We start from the raw sequence: 12,809 nt of genomic DNA, 5'->3' as shown, positions 1-12,809 counted from the left end.
GTCTTATGGCTTCACAACTTATTTTGTGTCAGCTGAACTTCATTAACTGACAATATGGATGCTGTTACCTCACTGCAAATATGAAGAAAAATGCTCTAGCTTACGTCCTCTCTTGTTAAGACTTAAGCAAATGCATTTCATATTACATTTCCTGTCAGTTACACAGTCAAAGTACAAAGTAATTACTACATCCGATTTAGTCATCTAGATGCCTTTTATAAAGCACAGGGAGGAATGGCAGCTGTGTGGAGTGATTCATCTCATTCTAAGTAGACAGCTAAAGTATATTAGAAGAAATATGCCTTAAAAGTACCTATTTCTTTTTTTACTAGGGAGCCTTCCAATTTAGATGCAGACATCTCACCAAATTTGTAAAAGACACACACAGTCACAACAGCTCAGCTTACACATGGCAGTTAATCTCTAACAATAATTTATTTGTATGTTTGAGCTGAGAAGACTTTTTCTATGTAAAGACAGAGAAATGTACTGTTGGCTCCAAGCACTTATTGCTAATGTATACACCACATTGTCCTGCTTGGCGTGGCTGTGAAACATAAACACGTGAGGACTCATGGGTTAGAGGACTGACACTGACTTCAGTCCTTCTGGCACTACAAGGAGGCACAGGTCTGTTTTCTCCATGCTAAGTAAGACCTGTGGACAGAAGCAAACCCCAGTTGCAGCTTCATGAATTGCAAGTTCAGAATACACACTTGTTTTAACTGAGTTCAGCAGGAAATATCTGGTGGTGAAACCTAGTAAGATAAAGAATTTCGGTCTTGCTTATATCATTACCTTATATACTTTTATGCTTTTTTTAATGCTTAGAAATTGGAAGAAGTTGAACAGCAGATTTGGACTAGACGTACATCTTACTAGATGGGTACACTATACTGACAAAGGGGAGCAATTACAAAACAAAACAACAAAAACTAAGAAAAATTAATCATCAGTTAAGTTAGCCAACAATTTGCAAGGTTTACTCATTCTTCAAATCTCTGTTCTATCATAGAAAGATTTCATCTTGATGAGTTAATTTCAGAGAAAATCCTAACTTCTCTGAGCCAGAACTTTAATGCGTATAGTGTCTAGACTAAGATTTTGCCAGGAGAAATACTGCCACAGGTCAACTACCAATGAATTGGCATCAGTTGAAAAAGGAATATGAATTAAAAGGTAAAAGATTTCTGGGCTTCATATAAAAAATATATAAAGTGGTCTGTTCCAGGTAGCTTAGGAATTATTCAAAGTGCTTTAAAAGAACATAAATAGTATAAAATTTATCTTAAGAATTAAAATATGTCCTTCCCTGCCAAACCAAAATTGCTGTCAATGTCTTGTCTAAGACTGTGATTAACGGTATTTAGAAACAATACTGATGAGATATAATATGTTTTGCAGGGTGGATCATGGATCTTAGTTACTTAGGAGATTATCTGCTAAGTGCTGTTCTTTATTTGAATGCATAGCATCATGACTGTAACAACGATTGAGTTCCATCTAATGATGCACTTCATTATAACCACATGTTTTTAGAGGCTTATAACTTTGTATAAATTCTCTGCTCATAATGTTATTCTCAGTCCAAAGAAGGCATTTTGAAACAGTCTGACACAACACCATTTGACTGCTTAGGATTTGCATGTTCAAAAATGTGCTACTTCTTTTGCCTCCTTCTTGATGACACACTAACATACTTGTCATCTTATGGTACTCAAAACTCACCAGATTTTTTAACACGCCAGCTTGCAGTTCTCAACAAGTAGAAATGCTTCTGACACATTTGGGAGAGTGCTTAGAAATAACACAGGTTTAAGTGCTGCTCAGTTAGGGAAAGGTCAGTCATACTTGGAACTGCCCAAAAGGAGCAGTAATGCTGAACTAGATATGAAGATTTGTTGCATTTTCCAGTCAGTGGTAAGAGACCAGTCCACTGGCATAGAAAATCATGCTTCTTCCTTTTTCCTCCTCAAAACAAAGTAGTCATAAATTTGTTTATACTGGATGAAAAAAAAAATATTTACCTGTCCTAAACAATTGCTATCCTGCAAAGATACTACAGTTAAACAGGTGACCATGCATATCAACATCTGACATGTGACCACAGCTCAGTGGGTTTGAGTCTAGGCATTCTGTGGTGAAATATGGGTCTGGACATCTAGCTGTTATTCTCACATGATCCCCAGGGTAAGAAATTAGAGACAGTGTCAAACTAATTAAGCACCTCAGAAAAGCAGCTGTAGAATCCCATCCAGCCTCCTGAATAATGCTAGTGAAACATGGGCTGTCACCTCCTCACATTTGCTCAACAGAAAACCAAACCTACTGATGTCACTGGGAATTTGCAGATGTAGAGGAAAAGATTAAAAAAAAAAAGAAAAAGAGGAAAAAAAAAAAGAAAAAACCTTGAGATGATTTGGTCTTACAGCAGTTGCTGAATCTTCACAAAAATGAAGCTGTGTACACCACAAGAAACAATGGTCACAAACAGAGGCAATATCACAAGAGGTATCCTCCTTGTCTTATGAGGCTGTCACTCCAAATGGCATATACTGTGAAGCAATAAGCAACAACTTCTCCAGATCTGAGAAAAGAGAGAGATAAATGGCACTGAATTGGCTGTGTCTCCCAAAAATCTCTCAAAGAAACTACAGCCACAGCAGGCTGAGCAGATGAGCCCTCAGAGACTGGGCTCAGAGTCTCAGACAGAAAAGAAAGATTTATTCCCATCTGGTAACAGTGATGATTATGTCTCAGAGAGACCCACTGTGCCCTGCAGCAGCACCTAGCAATTCTAAAACTAGATGGATGTAATTAGCTTATATTACTCATCTGCTTATAAAATTCAAAATCTTACATTATATTTATGTTGTTATTACAGTCATATTTGGCAGAAAAAGAAGGATGTGGGCAACTGAACCTTTAAAAGGCTAAGATGAGCCAAACCAAAGCAGTCACTGTCATCTGCTGTCTTGTTATATTATTCAGGAACTCCTGTTATACATTATGATCGCCTAGGACTTGCATGCCAAATGTAGCAATCCTCCATCATGCTGCTTGGCACTGAGTGACTGCTGAAAAACACAGCAACCTTGGTGGTTGACAACCTCTATATATTCACAGGACAGCTACAGCATGAACAGCTTATAATACAACTTTCTCCACTCTGCCTCTGTCAAAATATCACTATACTCTGAAGCTTTTCATAGCATTACTAGAAATTACTAACATTACTAGAAATTCCACTCCTATATTAAAAACAATGTTTCTCTTCAGGCTGCTAAATATTGGGAGCAGCAGTAATTTGGGAGAGACAGATACACCTGTAATTTTGAGCAGAGGTTTGGGACAGCATGGCAGGGCAGACAGACTTCATGTTTGCAGCCATAATCTCTCAGCAAAGCCAAAAAATACTGATGGGCAAATATGGTTATTTAACACACACTGGACCTATAGACTTCAAAGAATAAAACAAATTTAGATGCTGATCTCTGAGTCCTGAGCCTTTGTAGTTTTCACATCCAGGGTAGATATGACTATGAAATATTTTGTTACTTTTTACTGAAAATATCAAATTGGAACTTCCAGCATGTTGGAAATCTGAAATTCAATGTAGAAATTTGTTTAACTGTCACTTTTATCCCAAAACTTACTGGATAATCATTTTTTGAAATCTTATACACTTCCTAATTCAATTGTTGATTTCTTTGCAAAGTGTGTTAAATGCCTTTAAACACACTAATGTGATTCCAGTTGCACACTTGCTCTTGCTAAGCCATGTACTAACAATTTTGTAAGTTGTAAGAGCGGACTCAACTAAAAGATGAGTAGATTGTAGTTGCTGAAGGTTATGTAGCCAATGTATATAATAGGTAAATTAATAGATTCAGTGAAGGAAGGAGCCGTATGAATTATAGTACCTTTACTTTTTTTTTTTCTTTCATTCTAAAAGGTGTGAATAATAGACTTGAAGCTAAATTCAGTCTCACTCTTTAGCCACCTTCCTTTTTTTCCAGATCTAAATTGGTTTTCTTCCAGAAAATAACCTGCTTTATTTCACTGTCTAAATCAAATGAACACAACTGCTATGTATCCTAACTAAATTTCTGTGCCAAGGGGCACCCAAAATATGCTAGAATTATTGAGAAGACAAATGGAAAAACCTTGATTTGGCAAGATGTTCTTGTCAATAAAGAACAATCAGAAAGGATCCACATGCAGGCTGTAAAGCTTATCCAAAAAAGGGATCACATACAAGGCAATGGTATTACTTTAAAAGCTCTAAAAAAATTAATACCTAGCAGGCAAATGAGGAATTTTTTGTTTGTTTGTTGTTGGCTAGGGCTTTTTCATTGCATTTTACAACGTAATATGAAACCTAGGAACATGTTTTAGTACTTTGTACTAGATTTTAAGACTTGGTAAGTGTCTGTATTTTGCATAAAGCTTTTGGATGAGGCTGTGCTTTCTGGCATAGCTTGCTACTGTTTGATAGCATTTTAAAAGCATACTGTGCTTGAACTATCAACACACAATAATTGTTAGCTTTATGCTCCACTAGTTACTTTGTTATGTGCAATGGAATAATTACTATGAAGTTTTGTATTGTGGCACTTTTGTCACAGTTGCTTATTAGATATGGGGCCTCATTTTGAACTTTTTATTTGCTTTCTTTGCTGTCCCTTCCATGGCATTAATAATGTACTGCAATTTAATTGAAAGTTGGGCCAGAAAACATTAAAGGAAATTTCAGTCATTCCAGTCATTAAAGATTTACCCTTTCTGGCATGTAAGTGGGGTTCTTTGCTGAGTGCTTATTTATTTGATTTGTGCTTAAAGCATGTGTATATTTAAATCCATTTTATTAAATAAAGCACTGGGCAAAAAGTAGTTATCTACTTTTCTTGCACTTATCTGAAAACATTTCAGCATAGCATTATGACATGGATACTAATGTGTATCACAGGAAAGAGTGGGAAAATAAAGCATCCATCCAGTACTTAAGAAAATATTAAGTACTAAAATAGGTTTTTTTAAGCAGATTCAGAGGGAGGAAAAGGAATATGAATTCAGGTTTCAAGGTGTAAACTAGATAATTAAAGTTCATCCTAAAAATTAGGACTGTACTTACTGTTTGTTGATTTTTGGGGGCTAGGAAGCCAAATGTACACTAAAAATGAGTGAGAATTTATTTTTCACAAAACATATGTCAGTCACATTTTTCATAAAGCTAATTATTTCTTTGATCCTAAAATGTTCATTTCTTTATTCTTAATTTCTTAAGGTTAATGAACAGATCAGTCTTCTTACTGAACTGACCAAGATTCCAAGGAAGTGGGTTTTGTTTAGTTATTAGCAGCAGAAGTGGGACAGCAGGCACCATAGGACAATACTCATGAGGGGACTCTTGACTCAGCAAAGTGGTTTTGGGCCATGTGGTTTGGTCCAGGGACCAAGGGAACTCTTCAGGAAACTTTAGCATGTCTGCTAGGAAGACATAACTATGGAGGATATGTCTTCCAGGTAGCTCTGGCATCAGAAACACACAAGGAAAGCCACAGGCACAGTCCCCAGCACCCACTGTTAGCCAACACCATAGCACATCACAGACTTAATGAACCTGGAGCTCCAGCAGGCAGATGCAGCTCTGCATGCCCAGTGCAGGAGAAATTTCTGGTGCTTCCCACTGTAATGATGGGCTACTTGTCTGCAGGACTTGAGCCATGGCAAGAGTCTGGGTCACCAAGTAGCAGAGCTGTGAGAAGAAGTCAGCGGGCTGTACAACATCGGGGATTTAGATATTCAGTTGTCTTTGTGATGCAAACAAAATAGTTTTGATTAAAAGAGATTGGTTATGATTGAATTAATTCTTAAGTTTTTCCTACTTCTTGCTAATTTTAAAATTTTTTTTTGGTTATTCATTTCACCTCTGATTTTAGCTGACGGAATTTCCAATTTTAGAGAAACTGTTTCTGTCCACAATGTATTCAAAATAACCAGAACTGGAGCAGCTCAGTCCCTAAACTCCAGGTTCTCCATTCCCTAGTGAGAATCTTTGAGAAATATAAATTAAAATTAGTTTCAGTGCATTGAATTAATTATTCCATTTATTGGTTATTATCTTGCTTTGTGGTTTTACGTGCCTCTGAACTGTAGATGGAATAAGAAAAAAGAAAATCAACTAATTAATCTTGGGCTTCCAAAAGAGACAAAAGTGTTTGTAAGATGGGAAGAAAGTAAAGTAAAACTTCATGAAACTGAAAAAAAAAAATAACAAAACTCAAAAAAATCTTTAAAAGATCATACAGCTATATAAAACATAAATTTAGTTCATGTTTATGCACTGCAATTATTAAGCATCTGTGGGTATATCTATATTTGTATGTATAGAAACTTAATGCACTGGCAGAAAATGTTTCTATAGCACTCTAGAGATTATGAATAAAATATTTAATTCAGGAAGTTGCAATTGCATTTCCTAAGTTATTTCACTGACCTTTTCCTAACGTACATTGGCCCACAGCGGATGTATGAGCACTGCCAGAAAATCAAAATGCATCATTTACAAATCACAGGAAAAAAAAAAAAAAAAAAAGATAGGTGTTCAGAAGCAGGGGCTATTCAAAATAGGTATCAGGGACAAAATGTTTAGAACTGACATATATTGTGAAAATAATTCTTATAATCAAGTGTCGTGTGTCTAAAATGAAGGGTGGCAAATGAGGATCTAGCAGAGATTTTTGATAGTCATTCTGTGTAGAGTAGCACCAAGCTAAGTATGAAACTCACTAGTTTGACTCATGTTGACCCATAAAAAATAATTCATTCTGTCAAAAGAAACCACGCCATACTAACTTTGCCAAACTGCATCTTGACTCTGTGTCATATCTGCTAAAGCTTAGTTTGGTTTAGGATGGATCTAAGCTGAAGCTGGACATGAATTTTGCAAAGCACATCAAATGGCGATGGACTTCCTAGCCTGTGTCTCCACAGTCCTAGACATCTCTTCCCATTTTATGGTGAGGACACACCATGGAACAACAAAGCTTCTTCTTAAACCAATGTCTGTACCCGTTCTGCTCTAGGTTATGTGTATAAGTCCTGTACTTATTAGCACTTGTAAAATATGTTTCCTCCTACCACAAGCAAGATATCTATAAAACCATCTGTAGAGGCCTTCCCATTAAGGGTGAATTGTCACACCATCTCACCTAAAAGACATGGGATACCACCAGCACCACCTGGAATAAGATATCTTTCTTTGTGTTTGAAAACAGAAGTGAAGGGGGGCTTATGTTTAGCTGTAGTTAAATTACATTGGTTTACATGAAAAAAAAGAACAGTGTCTCTGGATACAGAAAGTCATAACAATTTATGCAAAATATTGAAATTTTAATGTTGTATATGCATATTACCTAAATTATAGCTTTCCTGGAAGATTATACTACGCAGGAAACACATCAGGTTTTGAACTCCTCTTATAGTCCTGATTTTGTAGGAGAGCTATCAAAAAACTGTTCTGAAAGGGATTTTTTTTCCTTAAACTAATTAGTATTTTATATTTATTTGAAAAGGTCTAAGGCCTAGCAAAATTGTGGTCTGGCAAAGCTCAGAACTGAATTAATAAACACATCCAGAACTGACTATGCACTAAAATATTTCCATCTTAGTCCTCTAGCGAGTGGGGTATTTAAGCACAAACAAATGAAGATGCATCTAGATGATCTGGCAATTTGGCTGCAGTAATTTAGTGAGATAAGATTTAATGAAGACCAAGATAATACTCAGTAGAAATATAAAAAGGAAAGCTTCTCTACTAAGTCATAAAGCAAGAGATTTAGGAGCATGCAGAGGGTAATTGTAAATACATCAAATTAACTCCCAGTGCAGTGTATTTTGAAAAGTTCCACTCTGGAATTTATATATCTCTATTATTGTAGAGCAGGAGAAATTATTCTTGAGGTTCTACTTTGCTATTCTTCTGTAGGCACTTACGCATAAAAAACAAGCTGTACTCACAAGTGTCAATCTGTAAAATTATTATATGTGTTCATCTCCATTCAAGGAGTGCGTAGGTTCTAATACTAAATTCCACATAACAGTGGAGAGTACTTAAAAATAAATTAAGAAATCAGTTTATAGCATTGTCTCTTTCCAATATGATCCTTGGGACTTGGATGTAGGTGGGGGTTTTGGTTTTGGTTGGGTTTATTTTTTGTTTTGTTGGTTGTTTTAAAATTAAAAAAAAAATATATTATTTGTATTTTTATTGTAAGTTGGATTAAAACCAACATAGTTTGTTACAGGCTTTGGTTAGAATTTTGAAGTGATTCAACCTGTATCTTTTTCTTAAGAGTATGAATACTAAAACAACTATCAAAAGAACAATGAGTAGCTACAGTTATGTTTGAATGCAAGTTAAAACAGCATAATTGGAGTAACATGTTAATGTATTCTTAGGGCTGGCATAGTTTTCTCTTACTCATGTGGTCTTCTACTTGGACAAGACAGAACAAACAAGCAGCATTTATTCTCACTTCTCAAGAAAAGCCTTTTAAAAATCAGAGTGAATGAAAATGCATACATTCCATAAGCAGTGTTCAAATGAAAAAAAAATTAAAAAACACCACATCAATCACATTACTATACTGTCAGGCCAATCTTCTACCTCAAGATGCTTTCTGTTAGCACATTTCCCATCCCTTATCTGCATTTGAAAGGCTATTTCTCTGGGCATGCTTAAAAATGTAAACCACATTCTCCCAAAATCTTCCATTCCTCATATAATTGGAACATCACTTTTCTTAAAATATTTTTATATTTGTGTTTCCCTTGGTAATTGTCAGTAGTTATTTTCCGTCAGTTCCTGAGATCATTCATTCTCCCCTATAATAACTCTCCAATAACTTTGGAGATTTCTGCAGCCTTCTTTTTAGATGCTCTTCCTACAGGTTCATTTTGCAGTCCAGCCAGTAGAAAAAACATGAGCTCTTGACTCCCCAATAATTTTTTTTTTTCAGGCAAGTAATTGCTTGAAATTGACAGTAATTCAGCTGGTCTGGTTTGCATACTTATTTGAGAATATAATGAAGTACTATTTGAGAATCCTTACTCTTTTTGAAGAAAATCTAGGATCATCGTCTCAGGCTTGGACATCTGAAGCTGGGTGAAATAAATTGCACTCCATGTAGCTTAACTTTTAGTTCATAGCACAGTAACCGTGTTATCCAAAAGTCAGCTGTTAAACTGCACAGGGAAGAAGATTATGCTGATGCTTCTGTTTCTCCACATTTTATCAATTGATAATCAAGTTTTTCCCTTTCCCATTTTTTTAATCTAACATTTTAACAACTTTGAATACATTACACCTCAATGTTTTCATGCATTTTTTTCACATTCATCAGTGTGGTTTATGAATCATGATTAAAGCCTTGGAGATAAATGAATTATCACTTTTTATTTTATAACAAAACTGAAAAAGGGTAGGTTTAGACTAGATATTAGGAAGAAATTCTTTACTGTGGGGGTGGTGAAGCACTGAAACAAATGGCCCATAGAAGTTGTGGAACTTAATTCCTGGAAGTCTTCAAGGCCAGGTTGGATGGAGTTCTGAGCATCCCGGTCTAATAGAAGGTTTCCTGCCCACACTAGGGGGTTTGGAACTAGGAGATCTTTCAGATCATTTGCAACACAAACCATTCTATGATTCTGTGATTCTACGATCTATGGTGTATTACAGTTTAAAACTCTGAAACTCTTAAACAGTTACAAGGTCTAAGGAAATCTGGAATCAAATAATTAAAAAAAAATCCAACAACACAACCTCAAATTACACAAAGATAAGTGCATAAGATTATTGCTGAAATATGTGCATAGTGGGGGCTATGTGTCTGAAGTATCCACACTGCAAATATAATGGAGTAATGAGCCACCTCCAAAAACAAGCTAAGGGGCTAGGCAAAATACTGCACATGGCAATACATAGTACTGGTAAGAAGGTATTGTTCCTAGACTGGAATGACCACAAGTCCACTAAGCCCTTTTATTCTGGCTACATGAATCCCCTCACAGCAAAATGAGGTGCCCTTTCTAGAGAGAGGGCCTATTTCTCTAGCTGACAGTTCTGAGAAGATTACAATTGGCTATTCAAGTAGCCTGGTCTAGTAGAAAGTGTCCTTGCCCATGGCAGGGGGATAGGAAATAGATATTCTTCGAGTCCTTCCAATCCAATCCATTCTATATTTTTATGCCATTTCCGTGATGTTGAAAGTGCTTCCTGGGGAATTCTTGCTCTGAAAAAGAGAAGGTTACCTCTCCTGTTGCCTAGATCTTTAGATGTTACCCAGGTCTGCTTACAAAGTAAGAGCAACTCTTGGATATTACCATTCAAGTTTTCCTAACCCGGGATGTACTTAATACTGCATGTGTCTCTGCACAGCATGTGTATACTGCACTCATTGAAACCATTTGGATCAGAATCAGCACATGCCTGTACTGCTTCTGGAGGCACATTTTGCAACATAGGACTAAGGTTTGGCAACTGTGAGTCAATAAAGAGAGCCAGCTTCTGAGCCTGATCCTTGGGCACTGATTAGAGGTCATGTCTTTTCCTGGCTCTGTATTTGGACATTTCAAACAGCACTTTTGAATACAAACCTATGGAGGGGTTTGCTCTATGCTGAGCTGATGGAAGCCATCTATATATGCCATATGGAATCAAGGCCCAGGTTTGGTTCCTGACACTCTCTATTACATGTTTTAGACATAAATCTGTCAATTCAAATGTGACTGTGTCCGTCTGCATAGCAATCTGCTCTGACAAGGGTAAAGCAAACAGAGTGGGAAAGCTAAGAAATATTTCAGTCCTGTATGCTAGATTAGGCATGGTTTCCTCTCTTGTTGTCTTGCTATCTAGATGGTTTACTCCAGAAGAAATTAAGGTGCCTTAGCAAAGCACAGTGGAAAGGATGAGCAACCTGGTCACTGGTAGAGAGAAAAGCTGGCAGAGTTGCAACTGGAAGACATAAACAGGATTTTACAGAATAAAGAAAGGTAGCAGGCAGACATACATGCACAAGGAAATAGTTTGTGAAGCAACAGAGAGCAACACAGGATTATAATCACAAGAACTACCAAAACAGTCTGTGTAATTGCTATTATATCTCAGTTTTCGAGAATCATAATATTTTATCACAGTAGCACTGTCTTGCAGAGAGGATGCAGGGACAAGAAACACATTTATCCTGACCTGACACAGATGTCTCAGATACTGACATCTACATTGCAGGCACCTGCATGTGCATTAGTGAACTCCAGCTTTAAAATTAACTGAGGAAAATGCTGTCCTGAAAATTATATTCTTTATCTAAAATACTGCAAAGGCAAAATTTTGTAAATTTAATCTAATCTATCTAAGGTTTAGAGAAGCCTTACTTAGGTAGAAGAAACAACATGATAGAGGAAACAATAAAAAAGCCCCTACTGTAAATATAAGAACATGGCCTCATTTAAATAAAATGAGACTATTCTTGAGCAGTAGACAGATACCTGTTGAAAAGATGACAATTCTTCCATTAAACCTAGCAGGTTTTATCTTTGCATCTGGCACTATGCATTACATTTATTTTGACAGAAGCTGAGATATTGGGAGTATGCATAAGACAATAAAATCCAACATCAAGATGAGTTGCTGAAAGGTAAGCTCATTAAACAAAATGAAATCCATCTTACTAAACAAGGTTCAAAGGCAAAAAAGCAATCTAGGAAAATATCAATGAAATCGGTTACCTTTCTAGGGAGTAAAACCATAATTTGTCCAAAAAAGAAGAAAAATAATAGTATTGCTAACACTGCTGCTGCAGTTTTTTTTTCAGCATGTGTGAATAGTTTTACAATACATTCTTGTGATGTGGAGTCAGGGAAGGAGACAAAAAGATGATGAGTGCGAGGTAAAACTGTGCATGAGATGAATGCTTTCCATTCCTCCCAGTAGTGCAGTTGAGGGTAAGTGCAAGTAAACAGACTTTATTCACTTGTAAATTGAGCAGAAGACAGTTTATTTGTTTACTGTATTATAGGAGCACATGCAATTTAGCTAATGTGCTTTTTTGTTGTTGGTTTGCTTTGGTTTTGTATTGGGGTTTTTAAATGTCTTTAAATTTGTGCTGCTGAATGTCTCCCTGGGAAAGAGCTTTGTCTAACAATGCCTTAAGGAAGAAGTGCATTGAGGGTGTGAACGTCTGCTTGAAGTAACTATTAGCAAAGAGCAATTTTTGAAGAAGTCTGTGTTCAGTGTCCTAACTAACAATTGGTTGATAATTCTGTTGAGGATACTCTTTGCAAAGTGCCCTGTGACAATATGCTTTGTCCCCAAAATCTTTTATACAGTTCATGTAAATCTCTACTTTTAACAGCATGTAAGGAAGTGAATTCCCTGAAAATATAGGAAATTGCTATCTGAGGAAAGAAGCAGCCCTCAAAAGAAAAGCATTCTTACTACTTTCTCGTACCAGGGTTTAGTCTATTTCACCAGAAAACAACCTTGATTCGTTCAACAGTATAAGGAAAATGCCCAGTTAGGGAGAGGGGGTTTCTCATCTTGCCTAAAACATTAGTTTAGACAGAAATTCTCACCTGGTAATTGTGTCAGTAACTGAAATTTAATAAATTATGATCTCAATAAAAAGTTGAGTTAAACAAACTAACTGCAATAATAAATTTAAGTAGTTGTACATTATCTGAATTCTTACTCATAAATGAAAGTAGGCAGTAACAATATTTGTATGTGAAACAATTTGTTGCCCAAG

Source organism: Vidua macroura, chromosome 2, assembly GCF_024509145.1.
Source record: "Vidua macroura isolate BioBank_ID:100142 chromosome 2, ASM2450914v1, whole genome shotgun sequence".
In the NCBI taxonomy this organism is placed as follows: Eukaryota; Metazoa; Chordata; class Aves; order Passeriformes; family Viduidae; genus Vidua; species Vidua macroura.
This window is presented reverse-complemented; position numbering follows the sequence as displayed.